This window comes from Globicephala melas, chromosome 7 (genome assembly GCF_963455315.2).
Source record: "Globicephala melas chromosome 7, mGloMel1.2, whole genome shotgun sequence".
NCBI classification, from domain to species: Eukaryota; Metazoa; Chordata; class Mammalia; order Artiodactyla; family Delphinidae; genus Globicephala; species Globicephala melas.
The window spans coordinates 57,950,168-57,971,159 of NC_083320.1; the positions used below are offsets into that span (position 1 = coordinate 57,950,168).

Here is a 20,992-nt window from a genome sequence, read left to right on the forward strand (position 1 = left end):
GCTTACAGACAGAAGTCAGGAATGAATTATTCCTCTTCAGATTTCTAGTAATGATGTTTGGACAAGGAGTAATAATAACAGCATCTAATAACATAGATATTGCTTAGTATGTGCCAGGTAATGTTCTAAGTGCTCTGAATTAACTCACTGAATCCATATAACAACCCTATGAGGCAGACACTCTTATCTTCATTTTACAGATGAGGAATTTGAGGATGGTCAGCTTGTCCAAGTTCACGTGGCTAACTTGGCAGAGGTGAGATTCAGTCGAGTCCGTGTGGCTTCAGAGCCTGCTCTGAACCACAGTGCCCACCTGCCCCTTCAGTAAGGGACATTCAGTTGTAAAGGACCTAGGTGGCCCCAGCTTTCTTCATGTAGATGGTTGACCATTGATCCGTTGTTCTGGGGAAGTAACCTGGACTTCCTGTTTCTCTGCATACTTCTGGGTTAGTGTCACCAATGCATTGCAAAAAGGACAGCCAGAAAAAATAAAGACCAACAGCTGACCTGTCAGCAGAAGGGCCTGCTCTTTTCATGGTGTTTGGAGTACCACATTAGCTTTACTCTGAATCACCCACTTTAACACCTGACACCCGTCACAGCCGTACATTCTAAATGACCCCTAAGACTTCAGCAGTCTCTAATGAGGAAGAAAATCTTCCTAGAGTGTCACAAATGCTGCCTAGTATCATTGACTAGTGACACATGATGTTCTCAAGAATAAATGAACAGGGGCTCCCCTAGAGGCACAGTGGTTAAGAATCTGCCTGCCAATGCAAGGGACACGGGTTCAATCCCTGGTCCAGGAAGATCCCACATGCCATGGAGCAACTAAGCCCGTGCATCACAACTACTGAACCCAAGTGCTACAACTACTGAGCCCAAGTGCTGCAACTACTGAAGCCCGCATGCCTAGAGCCCATGCTCCACAACAAGGGAAACCACCGCAGTGAGAAGCCCGTGCACCACAACGAAGAGTAGCCCCCGCTCGCCACAACTAGAGAAAGCCCGTGCGCAGCAACAAAGACCCAACACAGCCAAAAAAATAATAATAATAATTAAAATTAAAAAAAAAGAATAAATGAATGACATTCAACCTGTGGGGAAGGAGTATAATATTCAACTATAAAATGTAGAATCTTTCATAAAATCCCAGAATGTTGGACATGGGAAGCCAAGCGAAGAGGAAGACCATTTTGCCTAACCTCCCAGTAGAAGGAGAACCCCAGAGAAGTTATGCGACTTGCCCAAGGCCAATGGCTAGTTGGTAACAGGCCTGCTGAGTTCCAGTCCAGTTCTCTTTCCTCTGCCTGAGACTGTATAAAATATTCTGTAAGTGATTTTCTTACTAAATTACAGATGAAACAAAGAATGGTCTATTTCTTTGCTGGGCAGGGCCAAGGTTAACCCTGACTTAAAGATGTGAGGGATGCAGCTGGACACCTCCTTCAGGTACAGGACGCAGTAAGCCCAGGTGAGGAAAAGGCAAGGCAGGGTTCCAGTGGCAGCTGCTCCCAGGGAGTTTGCAGTACTGAGCCTCTGCCTTCTAGAAGGTCCCTGGTACCCTCTGCTCAAGTCTGTTTTGGAGGTTAGGGAATCAAACTGACTCGGCTTATAGCAGAGTTCAGTGAGGGACGTGAGGGAGAAGAGGAAATGGTCACTTCCTATCCATAGAGAAAAATGTTTCTCAAAACCCTGCTGCTGTCAGGCAGCCAGGCCTTAGCCAAGCTCTGGCCATATTGGCCTTGGGGCCCGAGAGGCCTGCCCACTACAGGGCTCTTTCTTGCTCCACTGCTGGGATGGAGAACATCGAGCCCTTCCTGGAAGAGGCTCAGGCAGCCTGCGGAGGCCTGCCCAGGGGGCTCTGGGCAGCCCTGCCCCTGTCTGCAGCCAGGACCACAGGGCTCGACAGCCATTTCTGCGGACAGGGACAACTACAGGTCACCTTCGTACCTGCAGAGCAATGACCCAGGGATCCCCACAGGCAAGAATGGAGAGGAGGTCACATAAAGACAGAAACCCAGGCCTGGAGGGGCATCCAGAGCTGTTTTCCCCACCTCTGGGCTGTACTGCCTCCAGATAAGCCCAAAGTGGGCTGTAAGGTAAAATTGTCAGGGCTGATTTCAGCCCTGGTCAGTGTGATCCCACCCTCAGCAGAAGCGTCCGGGGGGAATCGAGGGGCATTCTCCACAGTGCCTGCAGAGACCGGGACGAGCAGTCCCTAAAGGTCCCCTCCCCAAGGGGCAGGGCTGCTTTACTCCTTCAGGCCCCGCTGGCCGCTTATCTGGCCATCTCATCAAGCCCAGGGAAGGACAGAATAGAAGAGCTCTCCAGAGAGCAGGAGGTGAAACAAAACCCGCTCCATTCTCAAGCCCGTCCGATGTGGGAAGCTTTTCAGGGAGGTGTGCTGCTCTGAGCCCCAAGGGGCCTTTCCAGCCTCAAATCCACAGGTCACCGCTCTTGGTCAGAGGGTAACAGGATCTTTGTGTTCTTCTGATGTGACCTGGAGCCCTTCTGTTATAGAATTAAGGAGGAAACCAGAGGCAGAGCTAGGATTCAAATTTAGAAGGTTGTGCTGTCCAGTTCTGTGGTCTCCGTGCCTTGGCTTGGTTAGAACGACAGTTTTTTGTTTGTTTGTTTGTTTGTTTTGTGGTACGCGGGCCTCTCACTGTTGTGGCCTCTCCCGTTGCGGAGCACAGGCTCCGGACGCGCAGGCTCAGCGGCCATGGCTCACGGGCCCAGCCGTTCCGCGGCATGTGGGATCTTCCCGGACTGGGGCACGAACCCGCGTCCCCTGTATCGGCAGGCGGACTCTCAACCACTGCGCCACCAGGGGAGCCCAGAACGACAGTTTTGGTGAGCTGTGCTGTGCGAGCAGCAGCCACCCCCGTCCTGCCTCCCTGGCACATGCGGGCTGCTGCCTCGTTGCTGCGTCTCCCCCTCCTCAAGCCTGGATGGTGTGCAGAGTGGGAAAGTGGCTTCCGGCCCTCCCTCTGTGTGGTCACGGGGTACGGAGGGGACTGCTGTGGGCCAGCCCTGGTGGGTGCAGGTGGGACCCACCTTCTCCTGATCTTACCATCCCAGCTCCAGTGTAAACTGATGAACTCTCATGAAACCAGCAGTGGCCTGCTTGCCAGGAGGAACTAGAGGGTAGCATGTGCTTTAACTGACCCTGTTCAGTAAGTCAGCCCAGGGAGTTCCTCCTTTTTCCCCCCATGAGGTACCTCAGAAGGGCCCAAGGCACGAGAGCTGCACGAATAAACTCGGTCCTAGTACAGAGGCCACAGGCAGGAACCTTGTACTGTGAAGATTCTGGGGTCTGGGAATTTAAGAGACTACACGTGGTTTAAATTTTAAAAAAACAGCAAAAAGAAGCATGCTTAGAGTGCCTTATTCCTTGAATGACAGATGTGACAGATCACAATGTCAGATGCCAGATGGCATCTGGGCGATATTTGAAAAGAAATCTCTCTGTGAACAGTGAGTACTCCATGTAAAGAAGCATTATCTAAACTAGCGTTTCAAAACCTTTTTTGACCATGACCCACAGTAAGAAATGTATTCTTCTTTGAGATCCAGTATAGATAGATGGATTGATAATAGAAACAAAGCTTTATAAAACAATTCCCATCCTTCCCACGTGCAGTACATTTTTATTTTTATTTTTTTTAAAAAAAAAGCAACAGCTGGTTGCAACCCATTAAATGGATTTGACAGCCAGAGAATAGGCAGCAATTTGCAGTTTGAAAAATACTGATTTAAACAGAAATGTAGCAGGCGTGTAGAAACCAATTCTCGTTGTAGCTGTGGCAGATCTCTGCAGAAGGAGATCCAGTAACAGGCCTTGTAGTCTTTGAAGAGGTTTTCCTCGCGCTTCCAATCGCTGGAAGTTGGTGAGATGGTGATGGAGATGGAGGACCAAGGAAAGGAGGAGACGAAGCTGAGTTTTCATTCTGCTCATACAGAGAACACTGAGTGTCCCTGCTGCCTTGTCCTGGCGCAAATAAGACAGACCCTGCTTGTTCTGTGAGGGCGCTCACAGTTGAATAAGTGTACGCTCATCACCATCCAACATGGTCTATAGTGAAATGGAAGCATAAACAGGATGATGCAGGGCAGCTGAAGCCCCTTCGTTCCGAGTTCCCTAAATGGAGGAGCCGTGTTACAGGGAAGGGTATATTCAGTGTTACATCCCTAGTTCTGTGTCTCACATAGAATAAGTATTCAATAAATATTTATTGAAAGACCATGTTATCGAATTAATACTTGCAATGAGACTAGTAATACTCCTAATTATCTATGGTAATATTAAGAAAACATTTTTGAAGGGCACTTTAACACACTTGATTCATCATGGAGCATAAGAAGGGACAGGACAGTTTAAAAAGACCCCAAGAAGTTGAGGTTAAAGAGCAGAACTGCTAAACCCCACCCAGGCTTCAGGTCCTCCGCATAGCAAGCCTTTAAAAAGTTGAGGTTGGTCTGCCCTGACTTGTAGGTGTGGGCGACTCATTGGTGGGTCTTGGGACAAGTTGCTCTGGCTCTTTGCTTGGAGGTGAGAAGTCAGAGCGGTGAGGCGCGTGTTGCCCCTGGCCAAGCGGGGAACACAGGCAGGAGTGCCTTCTGACTTTCCACCCCTGCGCATCTGAAACGGCTGCGTCTGCCCACTCGGGTCAAGCAGTTCGAGAGGATGTGATTCAGGCCTGAATCACCCAAGGTTCTGGGTGGTAGGTTTCTGGAGAGAGGAAGGTGCTTGCAGACCACTCTCTGTCGGGTCCTAAATGGAGTCTTTGTTTCAAGTTCTGGACCAACCCAGCACTAACCAGGCATTAAGGCTCTGAAGTGGTCAGGAGCCATGGAGACCCTGGTGTGGGTGCCCCTGCACGGTGGGAGGAGTTCCCTGGCGCCCTCTGAGCTGAGCTTCCTGTAAGGGTCCAGCCCCTGGGGCCAGCCTTCAGTATCTAGCTGGGCCTGTTGGTCCAGACCCCAGCCTGCCATCCTGCTGCTACACTGAATTAGCTACAGGTCCTTCTTTCAAGCAGTTGTGGGGCGAAGAGTGGGGGAGTGGGGAGTAGGCAGGGAAGCAGGGGTGTGAGGAGAGGAGAGGGAAAGACATGTGACCTGAGAAGAATACTTGAATAAGGGTGGTTTCCGTCCAAATGAGGTCACCTCACTTGAGCTTGGACTAAGGAGACACCCGTAAAAGTAGACAAATTTAACCTCGGGGTGACTGCTGTCCATTTTAGACATTCGTTCAAGTTTTACATGACCCGACCCCAGAGAGAATAGTTAGGGATGACCGGGAACTAGGAACCAGTCACAAAGAATAGGCAGCCCTTCGGCCCTGGAGCTTGAATACGGCCTTGGGACCTTGGATGCGTGAGGGGCTTCACAGGATGGCAGGTGCACTTAGCAAACTCCGTCTGTGTTTAATAATTTGCCTAGTTATTTACACCTATTTACGATAAAAAACGTTCTTGGATAAAACCAAATCTAAATGCAAAAGAGCATTAAAAATAAGAAAGGCAGCCCCGGCGCCCCAGCTTCTAGTTCCAGCTCTGTCCCTGTCTGTGTGACATTGGGCCTCAAGGGTCCTCATGGGTAAATTGAGGGGGAGTGGGGATTTGGAGATGCTTCCCCAGATCTCCCTCAGCTCAAACACCCTGTGGCTCTCTGCAGCCCGAGACACGTTTTCTGGCAGGAGAGAGGCTGCCAGAGCTTCCTTCTCAGGCAGCCAATGAGTACATTCTTTCCTGTGCCCACATATGGAAGCAATTTCTAGATTATCCAAGGCACTTGTGCCGCTGAGCTCAACCAAAACAGAGGAGCTCGGCAGTGGAAAGTGGAAAAAGAGAAAAAAACCTTGTGTGCGTTCTCTTACCTACGTACACTTTCACATCTGGAATCCCCCATGCAATTTGCCTATCCGTGCTATCTCAGGGGTGTGCCAGTGGGTTTGGGGCATTCCACAGATAAAATCAAAACTAAATGAGGGTTGAGCTCACTGCTTCTCCCCTGAAGCCGAAGGCCTCTGCCGTTCCCCTCTGGAAGCTTATGGCCGGAGGCTGGGGAGGAGTGCAAATTCCAGAGTTTTGTTCCCACATTTATGGTCATCTTTCTCTCCGGTCTGTTAATAAGGACTATTAAGGGCTGCTTTCAAGGTTCTCCGTGAAGTTGAATTGGCAAACATTAGCCAAGTGCTTTGAAGGGGAAAATGTTTGATTAGTTCCTTTTCTGCCCAACCCTTTACTTACCTTGCTCTTCTGAACTCTTCAGGGGTTTTGGTAGTGGTTGAATGGTAGCTCTTTCACCTGTAAACCAGGGACACGGGGCATTTGCTCCTGAACTTAGGTCAGGAGAGTGACTTTTTCTAGGACACGACCTTATTCAAAAAGTCTCATCTGTGGTCCCGGTCCCCACAGGTGTTCCTAAGACCCTTATTTCCTCCTCCTCTCTCTCACCCTTGACCTTAATTCCTGGGAAAGAAGATTACTGAAAAGGACATGTTTATAGAGAAGTGCTTTTTGTTCCCCTTTCGTTTTGTCTCTAACTTCTCTACTGCCTAATCCCCCACCAACGTTAAAATTTAATCTGTAAAGCAGTGATATTCTTCCTAGGTATGAAATTCGAGTAAGTAGAGCTCTGTAAACGTTTACCAACGCTTGTTAAAACCGTTGCATGGATGTTCTCATAACAATCCAGGGTACCACCTCCAGATAACTTTCTGGAAAAAACTCTCAAAATCAAGACAGTAGGCTGATGGATGCCGAAAGGCTCTTAGCGGGAACCACATTCTTTTTTGTTGTTCTTGCTGGGTCTCCAGCTTAGAGCCTTCTGGTCAAAGCAGCCGTCTTTTTCCCTTCAGAGAGCATGTTTACGGCTCTGGTTTGCTTCATCTGGGATTGCTGCTCTGGAGGGCCAGAAATCAAACATGACGTGAAGATAGAAACACTTGCGGGAACCTCACATGCCTGGCTGCCCTGTTTCAGGACGCTCAGATTAGCTCTGCTTGGCTGTGAATAGGGTGGTGATTCCACACATAGATTTTCCCCCATGGGATTCTTGCTTGTTTTAAAGCAGCTAAACTTTGCCGCTCTGTAGAACCATAATCAGGAATGTTTATTTGAAGCCCCGTCTCTGCAGGACTCTGTGCTCGATTCTCCTCAGCCCTATTCAGAAAACGTCAACCGACCTGCCTCTTGTCTGCTAGGTGCTGAGGGCCTGAAACCACACTCCAGGAGAAGAGTTACTGAGTGCAGGCCTGTTCCTGCCACACACATGTGCAGTATTAACTCGGGGCCAGGTTAGGTACCTGTGCCAGCCAGAGTGATGCCACTCCCTGCTCTGCTGAGAAGGTGAAGACCATTCAGTTCATCTGTCCGTTCCCTCCAGGGATTCCTTCCCCTTCCCAGGCAACCTCTTGTCTCTAACACAGCCACAGACACACCCACCCAGACCCCAGGCTCCCACTGAGCAATATAGTTGAACCCACCTCTCCAGGTCGGTCACCCACAAACCTCCTTACTACTCTGCAGCCTGTTTTTTTTTTTTTTTTGCAGTACGCGGGCCTCTCACTGTTGTGGCCTCTCCCGTAGCGGAGCACAGGCTCCGGACGCGCAGGCTCAGCGGCCATGGCTCACGGGCCCAGTGTGGGATCTTCCCGGACTGGGGCACGAACCTGTGTCCCCTGCATTGGCAGGCAGACTCTCAACCACTGCGCCACCAGGGAAGCCCTGCAGCCTGTTTTTGCTTCATCTCTTCACTCAGCAAACATTTGCTCAGTGCTCACTGTTGAAGCTTGCAGAAGGCAGGCTCCCTATCTCTGTGGAATGTATGTTCTAGGAGGGAGAAACAGCAAACAAGTAACTCAGACAAATTAATGAATGCTTCAATAATTAACGCTTAGTTAATTACTTAGGTAGATTAGTAGTGATAAGGGCTATGAAACAAGGCTGACAGGATGATGGGATGGAATGGTAGGGATGCTACTTGAGGTACAGCTGTTAAGGGAAGTTTATGAGAGTTGAGATATGAATGACGAGGAGCCAGACTTGAAGATCTGGGGAGAAGTGTGCATCAGGCAGAGGGAATGGCAAATGCAAAGGCCCTGAGGTGAGAACAAGCTGGACAGGTCCCAGGGAAAGAAGGAGGGCTGTGAGGAGAGGGGTGGGGACGAAGTCAGAGGTGCAGGCCTGGCCAGGTACTCTGCAAGGACCATACTGTAATCTAATAGGGTTTTAGCCCATGGAGTGATGCCGCCTGCTGTGTTTCAAGAAAATCACTCTTGCCTCCATCCCATCTCCACCCAGCTCTGAGCTCGTGGCCTCACACCCTGACTCACCCCTGCTTGTTGGTTAGGGTGCCCTCAGCTCTGCCCACCGCGCCCTGGCCCGGCTCTGGCCCTCCCATGCCCGCTGCCCGTGTTCAGGCCCATCACTTCTGCAGCCCCAGCACCAACTGACCAACCGTGCCTGGGGATTCAGAGGGTGGGTGAGTCAGTCTTCCCCGAGCTGGACTGAGCGCTGGGCAGAGAAGAGAGCGAGGTGCTTACTGGGCTGTGAGACCTTGGACAGACTCCTCTGTGCTGGGCTGTACTTGTATCACACTCACTCCTCTGAGACTGGCACTGTTGTCATGCCCATTCTACAGTGGAGGAAACTGAGGCACAGAGAGGTTAAGTAACTTTTCCAGAGTCCCCAGCGAGCATGTGGTTGAGCCAGGATTCAAAGCAGATGGTCTGATAGCCCCATGTTCTAAATCACATTCCACTGCCACATGCAGTGGGGATGGCTGTTCCTTCCCAGCCGCCTGACAGTCCTGAACGAGGTCCTTTTCCAGAGTGCTGAGCCCAGAGTGCTGCCCTCACGGGGGACCCCAGATGCCCCCTGCTGACACACTCAGCCTCAAGCCGTCAGCAGACCCGTTGAGTTCACCGAGTTAGGGTGGCATCTCCAACCTCAGTCAAGCCAGTGCTGACTGTCCTCTCCAGGAGGAGCCCAAGAGCCCTTTCCTCGTCCACCTGTGAAAACCCCACTCTGGGCACCTCCACCACCTGCCAAGTAACAGTCAGGAACAGTAATAGGAGCAAGCGATTACGGAGCACTCCCTATGGAATTCTTATTTTACCGATGGAGAAACTAAAGCACACCCTGCTTAAGGTCACAGAGCTAGTAAATGGCAGAACCAGGATTTGAACCCAGGCAGGTTGGCTCTGGAGACCCTTTAGAGTACAATTCTTATTCATTTTTTAAAATTTATTATTTTTTGCGGTACGGGGACCTCTCACCGTTGTGGCCTCTCCCGTTGCGGAGCACAGGCTCTGGACGCGTAGGCCCAGCGGCCATGGCTCACGGGCCCAGCCGCTCCGCGGCATGTGGGATCTTCCCAGACGGGGACATGAACCCGTGTCCCCTGCATCGGCAGGCGGACTCTCAACCACTGCGCCACCAGGGAAGCCCTAGAGTACAATTCTTCATACTGAAGAATTCCATTCCTGTGGTTTCCACGTTGTGGTCCATTCTCTAATCCTTGTAGCCACAGAATGGTCTAATTTTATTAACATAAGACAGACCTGTCAGTATTTGAAGACAACTATCACATCTCTCTCGGTTCCAAACCACCACACCAAGCTCTCAGGGAGCAGTTCTACCCTGAGTCCCTTTCTTTCTCCCAGAAAAGCACAAAGAGTGCTTTGTAATTCTCCATCCAAATCCAGATACTTGTGAGAGGCGAGGGAGCACAATTAATAATTATGCTGGGACAACAGGCATAAATGTGGACTGTCCTGGGCGAACCAGGAAGTGGTTCTCCCTACCCCCAGGCCACAGCAGAAATACCACCACTTGGCATGCCTTCTGAGCATTCTGTTCAAGTGGATTATGGGGAAGTTGAGCTAACTTTACACAGATACGTTATTGATGGGACATCAGGTTTCAGGAGTCTGCCATTCGTCAGACTTCTTCCAGTGGAAAAGTGCTGGATGTAAGGTCAAGTCCCACAGTTGCCACTGTGAACTTGGATGAGTCACCTCCCATCCGTGCTCACTGTTTTCTTGTCTGTAAAATAGAGGTTGATCACCCGGGAGTCCCTTCTAGTTCTAAATCTCTGATCCCACGTCAGCCTTCCCAACACAAGCAAAGGTCTAAGTTCTCACTTTGAAGCCATGAACATGGAACTTGAAGGTTTTAACCCATTTTCTGTCAGTTTAGCAGCTCTTCTACCAGCTTATTTGCCAAACCCCAGAGGTAGATTTTGAGAGTAAGATCCCCTTATCTTGTCTACTCTGGGGGTGTCAGTGAAACTGTGCTGAGCACTAATTATCTTTAAATAATGCTTTTCCTCCGAGACAGCCATGGATTTTGTCGATACAAACACAGGAGATAGAAAATGGCCTCCAAGGAAAGTGCCTGTTGACTTACTGAGAAATTTCTTTATCTTAAAAAAAGAAAGAAAGCCTTTTATGTTCCCTAAAACCTGCACCTCTGAAATAATTTCGAAGTGTTTTCACATAATTTATCACATTAGATCCTCAAAATGGCCGTGTAAGATAGGTGTCGTCTTTGTTGTCCGAATATTGAAACAGAGGCTCAAGGAGACGAAATGGCTGGTCTGAGGGCGCACAGCTGGTTAGTGGTGGGGCTGCAACTCACGTTCACGTCTGCAGGATCCTTATCTAAGAGTTTCTGTGCTGCACCAGTAGTTCTCACTTTGTTTGAGTCTTTTAGCAGAGAACTCATTTTTTTCAAGCAGAAGGGAAGCTTTTCTGGGTAAAGTCGAGTGTACGTGCCTTCCGTGGTGCTCTGTGAGGGGGTCCCCGCAACCCGCACAGAGCATGGCTTGAACAACCCTGCACTTTTCCAAGGTGCTTCACGCTGTTTTGCCCTTTTCTAGGGTATAGAGTGCTTGTGGGATTAGGTACAGTTTCACTGTACATGAACTTGTTGCATTTAATAAGCTTCACCGTGATTCTCGGTCACCTGGTCAAACATCTGGGGGCTTGTGTCAGCTGCATGGACACGGTCTTTGCTAGGAGGTTTGACTCCCTCCTTCCCGCCCCCCTCCCCTAATCCCCAAGGCTCAGTTATAAACCTCTCCACCCTGTTTTTCCACCTTGCTCTGCGGAATCCCAGTCCCACCTGTACCATTCACAGACTCCTGTGGCCTTTCTGGATAGGACTTGCCTGCCTTCGTCATTCATCCACCCACCCAATAAACACATTAAATACGTACTAAGTAAAATCATGTGAAAAGGCCCAGCCTAGCAACTGGCACATAAGGAAAATGAGTTCCCATCCCTACCAGAAAGCGTGGTACCCCTTCATTTCCTTGTATCTGAGATGACCGGCTTCCCCATGACAATCTCCCAGGTCCCGTCTCTTGAGAAACGCTGTTGCTGTTCTGCCAGCCTTTTCTCTTCCCTCGAAGGTAAAAATGGGGTGCTGGGCTTATTGTCACGGCCTGCGTATCCTGTCCTCTCCCCACAGTCAAAGCACAAGTCTGTGCCTCCACCAGAAGTTACCCCCCAAAAGAGGAAAATTTAGAGAACAAACTTTCCATTCTCTGAGGTTGCTGGGTTGCAGGGAGCAGCTAAGTGGCATCTATTCACAGAGCCCCCCTATCTAGGAGAAAAAAAAGAGCGGGGAATAGTTCCCATTTTTTACGTCTAGATTTTGCTCTCCCTCAGCAGCGTTTAAATGCCCAGTCTCACCAACTGACAGGACATGTAATAAATGCTGACGGTTTATGTTTATGCTTAAGGTTCTGTTACCCTTGCTTAGAGTCCGGAGCTTTGCACACACTGGGAACTGATCCTTCTCTTTCAAAACACGCAGCATACGTGCTGCCAGATTTTTCTTAAATCTACTTCTTCAGTCTCCACCAGATAAGATTTATTAATTGGAGATACTTTTAAAAGACATGATAGGACTTCCCTGGTAGTACAGTGGTTAAGAATCCGCCTGCCAGTGCAGGGGACACGGGTTCGAGCCCTGATCCGGGAAGATCCCATAGGCGGCGGAGCAACTAAGCCCATGCGCCACAACTACTGAGCCTGCGCTCTAGAGCCCGTGAGCCACAACTACTGAAGCCCGTGTGCCTAGAGCCCGTGCTCCGCAACAAGAGAAGCCACCACAATGAGAAGCCCACACACCGCAACGAAGAGTAGCCTCTGCTTGCCACAACTAGAGAAAGCCCGCATGCAGCAATGAAGACCCAACACAGCCAAAAATAATAATAAAATAGAAGACATGATATATTCTCAAAAATACGTTGATAATTTTACCTTCTATAGATCATTCAGAAACGTCAAAGCATTAGTCCAGTATGAACCATTAGAAAATATTTTTGACATTCTGTTTTTTGGTTTTTGTGAAAGACAGATCCTTAGCTTAGACCCTATTTCTTTTACGATGATCCTTTTTCTTTCTGAAAGAGAAGTAATTATGAGAAGCATCAATCCAAAGTTCCACCAAACCGCTGTAAATTTAGCACTTTCTCTTCATTCTGCCTATCTACGTGGGTTTGGACTTTACTTCATTTCAGTTGTGATAGGAAGAGAATTTTAAGCAGATTTGCCCTTCAGAGAGATCATAGCTACATCATGCTGAGAATGGAAGGACCTGGGCCTGGAGACCCCAAGAAACTGTTCTGGGGCCAGGCAGGGGAGAGTGGTGGATGGCTCAGGGGACGAGTCCAGAGATGCTAGGAAGTAGAATCTGCAAGTCTTGGTCATTGGTTGATTGGTTATAGGAGTGAATGAGAGGGAAGAGGCTAGGGTTACCTTCAGGTTTTTGGCTTGGGCGGCCAGTGGTAGTCTCATCTGCTCCAGTAGGGAGCCCTGGAAGAGAGGCAACGTTGGATCCCATCGAGGTGGGCTGGAAGTAGCAAGGAGAGCCAACTGGAATGTACCAAGTTTCATTCCTTTGGGTTTTAGTCCACTGCAAACCTTTTTCAGACTAACATGTTGTGAGAACCTTATTAGAACCTGCTTCTTCTGCTTCCCTCCCCCACCTCTCTCACCCACTGTGTTGCTTTCTGCTTCTCTCCTTTCCTCCCACGGGGAAGAGTAGAATGACCAGGTCTGAGGCAGGAGTGTCCAAGGATGGCATCTTCTTGAACCTTTCACTTTGAGGGCAGTGGGTTGGAAACACTGGTGATGGAGAGTTATAGGATTTGAGGTTGGCAGCTTACAGAGAGCAACTCAGGTCACAGAGTTGAGAAGTGCAAAGGTGAGGGGATTTAGGACAAAATTGGGAAAAGGAGAAGAGAAAAAAAAAAAACAACGCCAGTTAAGGCAAGGAAAATGAATCATTTGAGGAGGAAATACTGAACAGAATAGAAAAAGCAAAGAGAAAGAGGCAGCCCCACAGCTATGACCTCTGTCATGGAAGACTCTAGAATCTTGTTCTTTCATGCCTCCTTTTCACATCCACATTCTAAAAGTTAGAAAAGTAAAATAAGCCTTTTTCCTGAAAGCCTCAGTGGGCCTTCAGATAAGCTTTCTTGTAATATATGAAAAAGGGAAATGAGCAGTTAATACACTAAGGTAACCTCTAGTCCTTTTGTGGAAGAAAAGGAACCCTAAGAAAGGGACATGCATACAAACCGTTAAAGTCAATTTTTAAAAAATTATTGTCTATTCTCAAGCGATCTGACAGAAAAATATCTGTAGCCTGAGAAGATGGGGAGAGAGCATGTCCCTGTGATCAATTTTTAATAAACGTAAATGGTATAATAAATTATGCATTGAGGAGTGGTATAAAGCATTAAACAATGAAGGATAAATAATTTAAATGATTAAAAACTGCCTCTGTCATATGTTTGATGTATGAGAACTCTATTTGACTTTTCAAGGAAATAGAGGAGGATTTCTTTTTTTAAAGGGGATTTTTCAAAATAGATTTTTTAAAAGGGAAATCATGTGATGGTCTGCCGAGAGAGGGTGTTGAGCACAGAAACACCAATTTCCATGATCCCGTATCTTGTGCTCCTTTGATAAATACGTGAGTTGTGCCTTGCTAGTGGATGGGATTCTATCAGGTGATCCATGGTGGAGGTACTGCCCATCTTCTAGAAGGCTGAGACTCCAGATCTCTTTCCTCGTGTCCAGAGAGACGTGGTCTGGGTGTTGGAGTACAGTGACCTTATACAGTCTTAAACTTCCAGTATTCTGTGTAGGAGGAACTGTCTCTGCATATTCAGTGCCTCAGGTAAACTTCCATTTCTATCACAAAATTAGAGTAACTGGATGGGTTATAACCAAAGAAGTGTTGACCAAGGCTTGCCCCCTTCTTGGACACCACTCACCTGTGGTTTAGGGGAGCCGCATTCATCAAAAGCACCATATTATAACATGCAGTGGCTAAGAGCACAAGTATCGGGGTCAGACCTGTCTGGGTGTGAATCACTATGTACCACTCAGGAGCTTTATCACCTTTGTCAGGTTAATTAACCTCCTTGAAGCACCATTTCCTTATTTGTAAAATGGGTTCAGTAATACCCCAAAGGACTGTGGAGCATTAAATAAGGAACAAATGTCAGTAGCTTAGCTCAGTGTCTGGAACATAGTAAATGCTCAATACATGTTTATTAACTACATAATTATATATTGAGGGTTTATTTTCTGGTCTCAGAGGAGTGCAAAATAGACCAATAGAACCAGAACAAAAACTGTAAACCTAAGAAATATCCACCATGTAATCTCAATCAAAGATCGTAAGCTGTGGTCTAAGAGCCATTTCTGGAAAATGCAGTATTTTTTAAAAATCAAATTCAGATACCTTAAGGCAAAGGACACATGTGCTCCAGTTAACCCCAGTCCGCAGTATTTCCATTGGCTTTTACTTCTCTACTTGCCCAGCTCTGATAGAAGTTTGAATTTGCCACCTCAAACTGAATAGTTAGTTCTATAAAGTTAAATTGGTTTCCCCTAAGTTTCCTTAGGTGTTTTAATTTAGCTTGGGGCATCTGATTGCTCTATAGCCTTAGTGGAAATAGGGAAAAAAAATTTTTTCCCAACAGAATAATTTTGATAAAATTAAAGGCAAAACAGGCCAACAAATCTGCCAGTTGTATACTTCGTTGTTCTTCCAAATTAATATTTTCTTGTTCTTCCAAATTAATATTTTCCTAACATCCATGTAGGCATTTTATTGCCTCCATGGCAATTCAGAATCTGATTATCCAGAAATATAATTGTAGGCATTTATGGTTGATATTCTGAAAACACAAATGCTGATCAATAAAAGTTCAAGTTCCAAATATTGGTGCACCAGACAACGGGAAACTGAAGGCTCACTCTAGGTATTTGAAATCATGGCTGCAAATATGTTGACACTTCTCCCGTTGAGAGATGGGTCTATGTCCCCTTCCTTTGACTCTGGTGGGGGAAGGGGATTGTACTTCTTTTACTAAGAGAGTAAGACAGAAGTGGCCCCATGTGACTTTCAAGGCTAGGTCATAAAAGGCCGTACTTCTGCCGTGTTCACTGGGAACACAGAGACTTGAGCCACCAAGTAAGAAGTCTAACTAGATGTAAGTGCTGTGGTGGACAGTCTTGGTGAGCCCATCCTTTAGCCTTCCCAGCCTTGCGTCAGACATAAATGAAGAAACCATCAAGGAAATGGATTCTCCAGCCCTAGCCTTCTCGCCCCCAAGTTATCAATGATCCCAGCTAAGACCACAGATAATATGGAACAGAGACGAGTTGTCTTCATCATGACCCTTCTAAATTCCTGACTCACAGAATCCATGAGGATAATGAAATGGTGGTTTTACAAAGCTGAGTTTTGGGCTCATTTGTTACACAGCAGTAGATAACGAGAGCACTCACCCACCATGGTGGGCTGGCTGTATAGCTGGGGTAGTTACAGTATCACATCATTGTGTTTATAAGATCTTGACTGTAAGAACCACCTGGTCCCATCAAAATGTACCATATCATTGCTAGGTTTTTTCCATACAAGATAAACATGGGAGAGTGAGCTAATCAGTTAATAGATATGTATTGAACTGAGACCCAGTAATAGGTGACAAACCAAGCTCTTCTGCAATTTTAGAGCTTGCTCAGAGGAGTATGTTATTGTTTTTCATTTAGCAGTAAGTCCGTGTCACCACCTCTAAAGTAGAAATAACAGCTTTCTTCAATGATGATGAATTAGGCAATGCATTAAAAAGCACTTAGGGTTTGTTTTGTGGTTTTTTTTTAAAAGAAAAACATTGTTAATACATATAAACACTTAATGTCATAATTATTTTAGGTTAATGGATAACGCTAATAGTTCGTGCTATTAAGAGCATTTACAAAGCAATCTGAGCATATACAGGAGAATTAGGCTATTAGGGCCTGAGGTAGCATGTGCTTCAGAAGCAGCTGAACTGGAGTAACAGTCTTAGTACTTACACTTGGAATTAGTTTAGTGGTCTTTTTATGAAAAGTCTGAATCCAGTCTGAATTTTGAAAATCAGGGTATGGCAGATCACAGGGCAGATCCCTTCTGAGAGGCTGTGTGGAGAAATCTTTATTTTTTCTAATCGCTGCCTTTTCAGCCCAGCCAGCAACAGAGAAAGCCAGCTCCTTGTGGGTCAAAACGCATATTCCTAGATCAGGGGTAGCAAATTCACAGCACAACGCAATGCCAGTAAACCAGGCTGTCTCTAGACACGTTAAGTTCACCATAGTGCTGGTCTCAAGTGTGCTTGTGTGGCCGTCACACGTGAGTCCTCATGGCAGGCACCTGCTTGGCCATTTCTCACTGCCCATCCTTCTGAAGAGAGCCCATGGGCACCTTGAACCAGAACAAAGATCACTAGCACGGGTATGACTGAAGATAGATTGGTTGCTTTCTATTTGTCAAAGACTTTCTATCTTGTTTGGACACCACTCTGTTAAAAATGCTGTCAGGAGGTGTACTATTTATGTTTAATCCTAGAAAGAAAACCGAAAAGCTAGGAGATTTCTTTTTTTTTCTGACTGCTAAGGAGAGCAGTCGAGATGGTATTATGATTCAGTGAAAGTAGAAGGTCCAAGAAACACTAGTACAGGAGATTGTAGAAGGAGGGACAAAGGGAATTTTATATCCAGTTTCACCTTAAGATCTATAAATTACTAGGCAGGTTAACTTAGAATTGGAATCAGCATTTTTCATTTTCAAGCTTTTATACTTTGTGCATACACAGAGTGGACCGTTTATAAAACTGGTAAACTGGACTGTGGATTTGAGAATGAGGAATTCCTCTGTTCTTTGTTTTGGGGAGGCAGTGATCGTTCATTCATTCAGTAAACACCTGCAAGGTGCCAAGCCCCTTTCTTTCCCCTAACCTCCAGATGGGCTGGTAAGGAGTGGTCTAGGGGATGACTGGTCCAGTGGAGTGAGGGGGTGAGACTCTACTGAGAGGGTTGAGAGGAAGAAGGAAGGAAGGAAGGGAGGGAGGGAGGAAGGGGCTGACCTTTGACCAAGGCCAAGATTGGCATCACAGGAGACAGAACACCTCTCTCTTGAGGTGCTTATTGCCTTAAGTTTCACTCTTTACTTCAGAGATGTACTGAGAGATGGAAAGTAATTTCTTTGTTTCGCTACATATTGTTCCAGACTTTTTGTAAGGGCTGATAAAGCAGACTGCGGTGGGGAGCATGTCATTAGCACATTGTCATGTGTTAGGACAGTCACTCACCTCTGGGTATGCCTCCTCTTTTCCTTTAAAAGGGCCAGTAATGTTCCAAACTTCCCGTCTCCTTTCGAGAGACATGAAACTATCACAGGTACAGGACAACAGTAAAAGGTTGTTGTTGGTTTTTTAAAATCCGTCTCAAATCTTTCCTTCATCAGCTTGGCATAAGGAGAACGTGAGGGAGGGACTGTCCAGAAGGAACGGTGGTTTATAACCGAGCCTTGGAGTCACTGCAGCAGCAGAGCTTCTGAGCTGCCGTTGTCAGGATGGGGAACCATGTTGAGATAAAGAAGTATCTGGTCCAGTGCAGTTCAGTGACGTTTACAGTTGTGGCTAAGGTAGCAATTTACTCTATTCGGAATTACTCTTGATCATTGTCTCCTTGGTTGACATGAACTGGCTGGTTGCCATTTATGAGCCCTGGCATGTGAAAAATATGTGTTTTTGAAGATGGGCATTATACCCAGTGTGGCATGCCCGTGACAACCACAGATTCACATCCCTCATCTCAGGAGACTCGGGGCGCACTCATTGCACGGAATGGTGAGTGAAATGGCTGTCACTGTGTATATTGTTTTTTCTCTCTTTTTCCTTCAAGCATAAAGAGTTGGATTTCTGTAAGTAAAATATGCCTGTTATTGCAACTGCACAAATGAGAGACATAATCCTAAGATGTGTCTGTGCACCGTTAGCACAGTTTGGTCGTGGGTTCCTAGATTTTTTTTCTTTACAATTTGGATAGCAAATTGGATTGCAAGACAGTTTATCATTAATGACAACCCAGGGTTGTGTTGGTGTTGCTTTGCTTTATTTGTTTTTGTTTTTGTAACCCTAAATCCTTGTCTTTAATCAAGCTAAATGAATTATTTTTAACCTGAATTTATACATTTAGTTGTACACTTAGTAGGACACTACTTGTTACAGCTTATCTTCCCCCTGCATATTCCTTATTGTTTAAGAAGGCTTTACACTTATGAAGTCTAGTTACTAAAAACGTCAACGTATTTTGATGAATATTACAGTTCATGGTGTTCATTTTCCAGTAAAAAGGGAAGTATAATTTATTAAAACAGTTCATCATAATATTCCATTAACTCCTATTCTGCCTATACTTCCAACAGTGTTATTAATGATCCACAGTGCCCCTGAGGTTAAAATGCAGTTTATGTAAAATGTTCAGGAAACATATTTAAATAAGTACACTTATGTTATTAGATGCAGAGATGTTTGATCATTTTTGTGTGTACGTTTGTCCTTGGAAGTTAGTAGCTGCTATGTTGCTTTTAGTACAGTAAGTGTATCATTGAGAGATGTGCAACAGTAATTTAGCACATAGCACCTTGTTTTATTTTAGGTACCTCTCAGAGCACCAACTTTATTTCTAGGCAAAGAAAATAATAGGTAATCATATATAAAATATATTGTTACTCATTCAGAATGACTGTGAGTAATTAATAAAATCTTGAGAGATGTTTATCTTTTGAAAGTTTATCTCATTTATAGAATCGTGTAATTCAGCCTGTCTACAGCCACTTCAAAATCCAAATCATAATCCAGAAAATACGTGATAAACACATGTGGTTGGGTTTGATGTTGCTCAGCTGGATGTGACCCACACTCTAATTGTAACCTGAATAAATCTAGAGGCCCCACATGGTCCAGATCCTGCTTGGAGTCTCATTCAAAGAAAACATCAGAAAGCCAGAAAGCCTTGAAGAGTAATGTATCTCTTTCATCTAAGGTTTTCTAAAAGGCATGGCTTAAAGCTGTTACAGTTTGCACCACATAAACAATTTCTCCAAAATTCTGTGTAGCCATCTGTTCCTCTCCCTACACTCATGGCCACTGCTAAACCTCTCTAACTCATCCACATAGTTTTTCACTGGCTATGCAACCCTTCATCATTCAAAAAAAATTAATGGAGATATAATTCACAAACCATTTTCCTCCTAATTTTTTGATCAGACACAAATACATCCATCTCTTCCAAATTTAGAAGCATAAATGCTACGCCACTTCCAAAGTTAAGAGTATGCAGATGGATTTCCTGTTCTACTTCCTGGATGGACTGTGCCTCTCTAGAATGACTGGAGGACCTGTAGCTCCACTGCCTCTGATTTCTGAATATTTTTTATTTCCTGTTTACCCAGCACCCTCAAAAGTAAAGCCCATTGCCTCACTCTGATTGCATTTCTTTTTCTTTTTTAATAAATTTATTTATTTTTGGCTGCATTGGGTCTTCGTTGCCGCTTGCGGGCTTTCTCTAGTTGCCGCGAGCAGGGGCTACTCTTCGTTGCGGTGCGTGGGCTTCTCATCGCGGTGGCTTCTCTTGCTGTGGAGCACGGGCTCTAGGCGTGCAGGCTTCAGTAGTTGTGGCACGCGGGCTTAGTTGCTCCGTGGCATGTGGGATCTTCCCGGATCAGGGCTCGAACCCGTGTCCCCTGCACTGGCAGGTGGATTCTTAACCGCTATGCCACCAGGGAAGTCCCTGATTGCATTTCTTGTAAGAAATTCTAATGTAGAATTTCCTAATAAAATTTCCACCTACTAACAGTAACAGGAGCCACCGTTTATGCACTGCACTGGCTAAGCTCTTTGAATGCAGCGTCACACTCAATACTCAGAAGGTTATCTGCATGTTACAGATGAGTAAACTGGGACCTAAAGAATAAAGTAATTCACTGCAATTAGTAAGTGATGGATCTGGGATTTGAACCCAGGTAGTTTGATTCCAGAATCCTTCCTTTTAGGAACGACATGGGCTTGTTTACCCATTCTACCGTATTCTATGTGCTCTTCAATGTGGAAGGGAGGGATGCATCTGAGTAGGAAGATTGTGAAAACAGGCAATTAGTTAGCTGTTCTCTTGGTCCCATGTTATGTATACGTGTGAGAAAAACACAAATCCTGAATCAGGGCTACAGATCTGCGCAATACCCACTCATGATCTCTCCCAGTAACCTTGGTTCACTTCTGAATTGTAAGATTGCCTTATATTCTTCTTTTCTCTATTCAGCCTAAAAGAAAGGAGCAAGAAATATGTGAGAGGGTCTTGGTTCTCAATACTGTCTGCAACCTCTGGAGTTCTGTGTTTATGAGCCTTCTTAAAACTCATGCTGGGTGAATGTCAAGGCTTTCTGTGTGCCCCTAGCCAGTCTTTTTTTGAACAAGGGAATTTGCCATATGCTTTCAATGTTTTGATCAACAGCAAAGATGAGTGAGGGGCCTAGTTATTTGGAATTAAGCTGTGTGAAATTGGAAACAGCCAGTTTGGTTGTTGGCCTCAGGTCCCGTAGTATGCCAAAGAATGACTCTGTCAGGTAGG

At 46.1% G+C, this 20,992-nt stretch overlaps 1 protein-coding gene across 2 annotated transcripts in view; it reads left to right on the top strand.

Moving 5' to 3' along the window:
• Window positions 1-20,992, top strand: part of WIPF1 (WAS/WASL interacting protein family member 1) — a 112,906-nt gene that overhangs the window by 13,839 nt on the left and 78,075 nt on the right. The gene's annotated exons all lie outside the window — the stretch shown is intronic.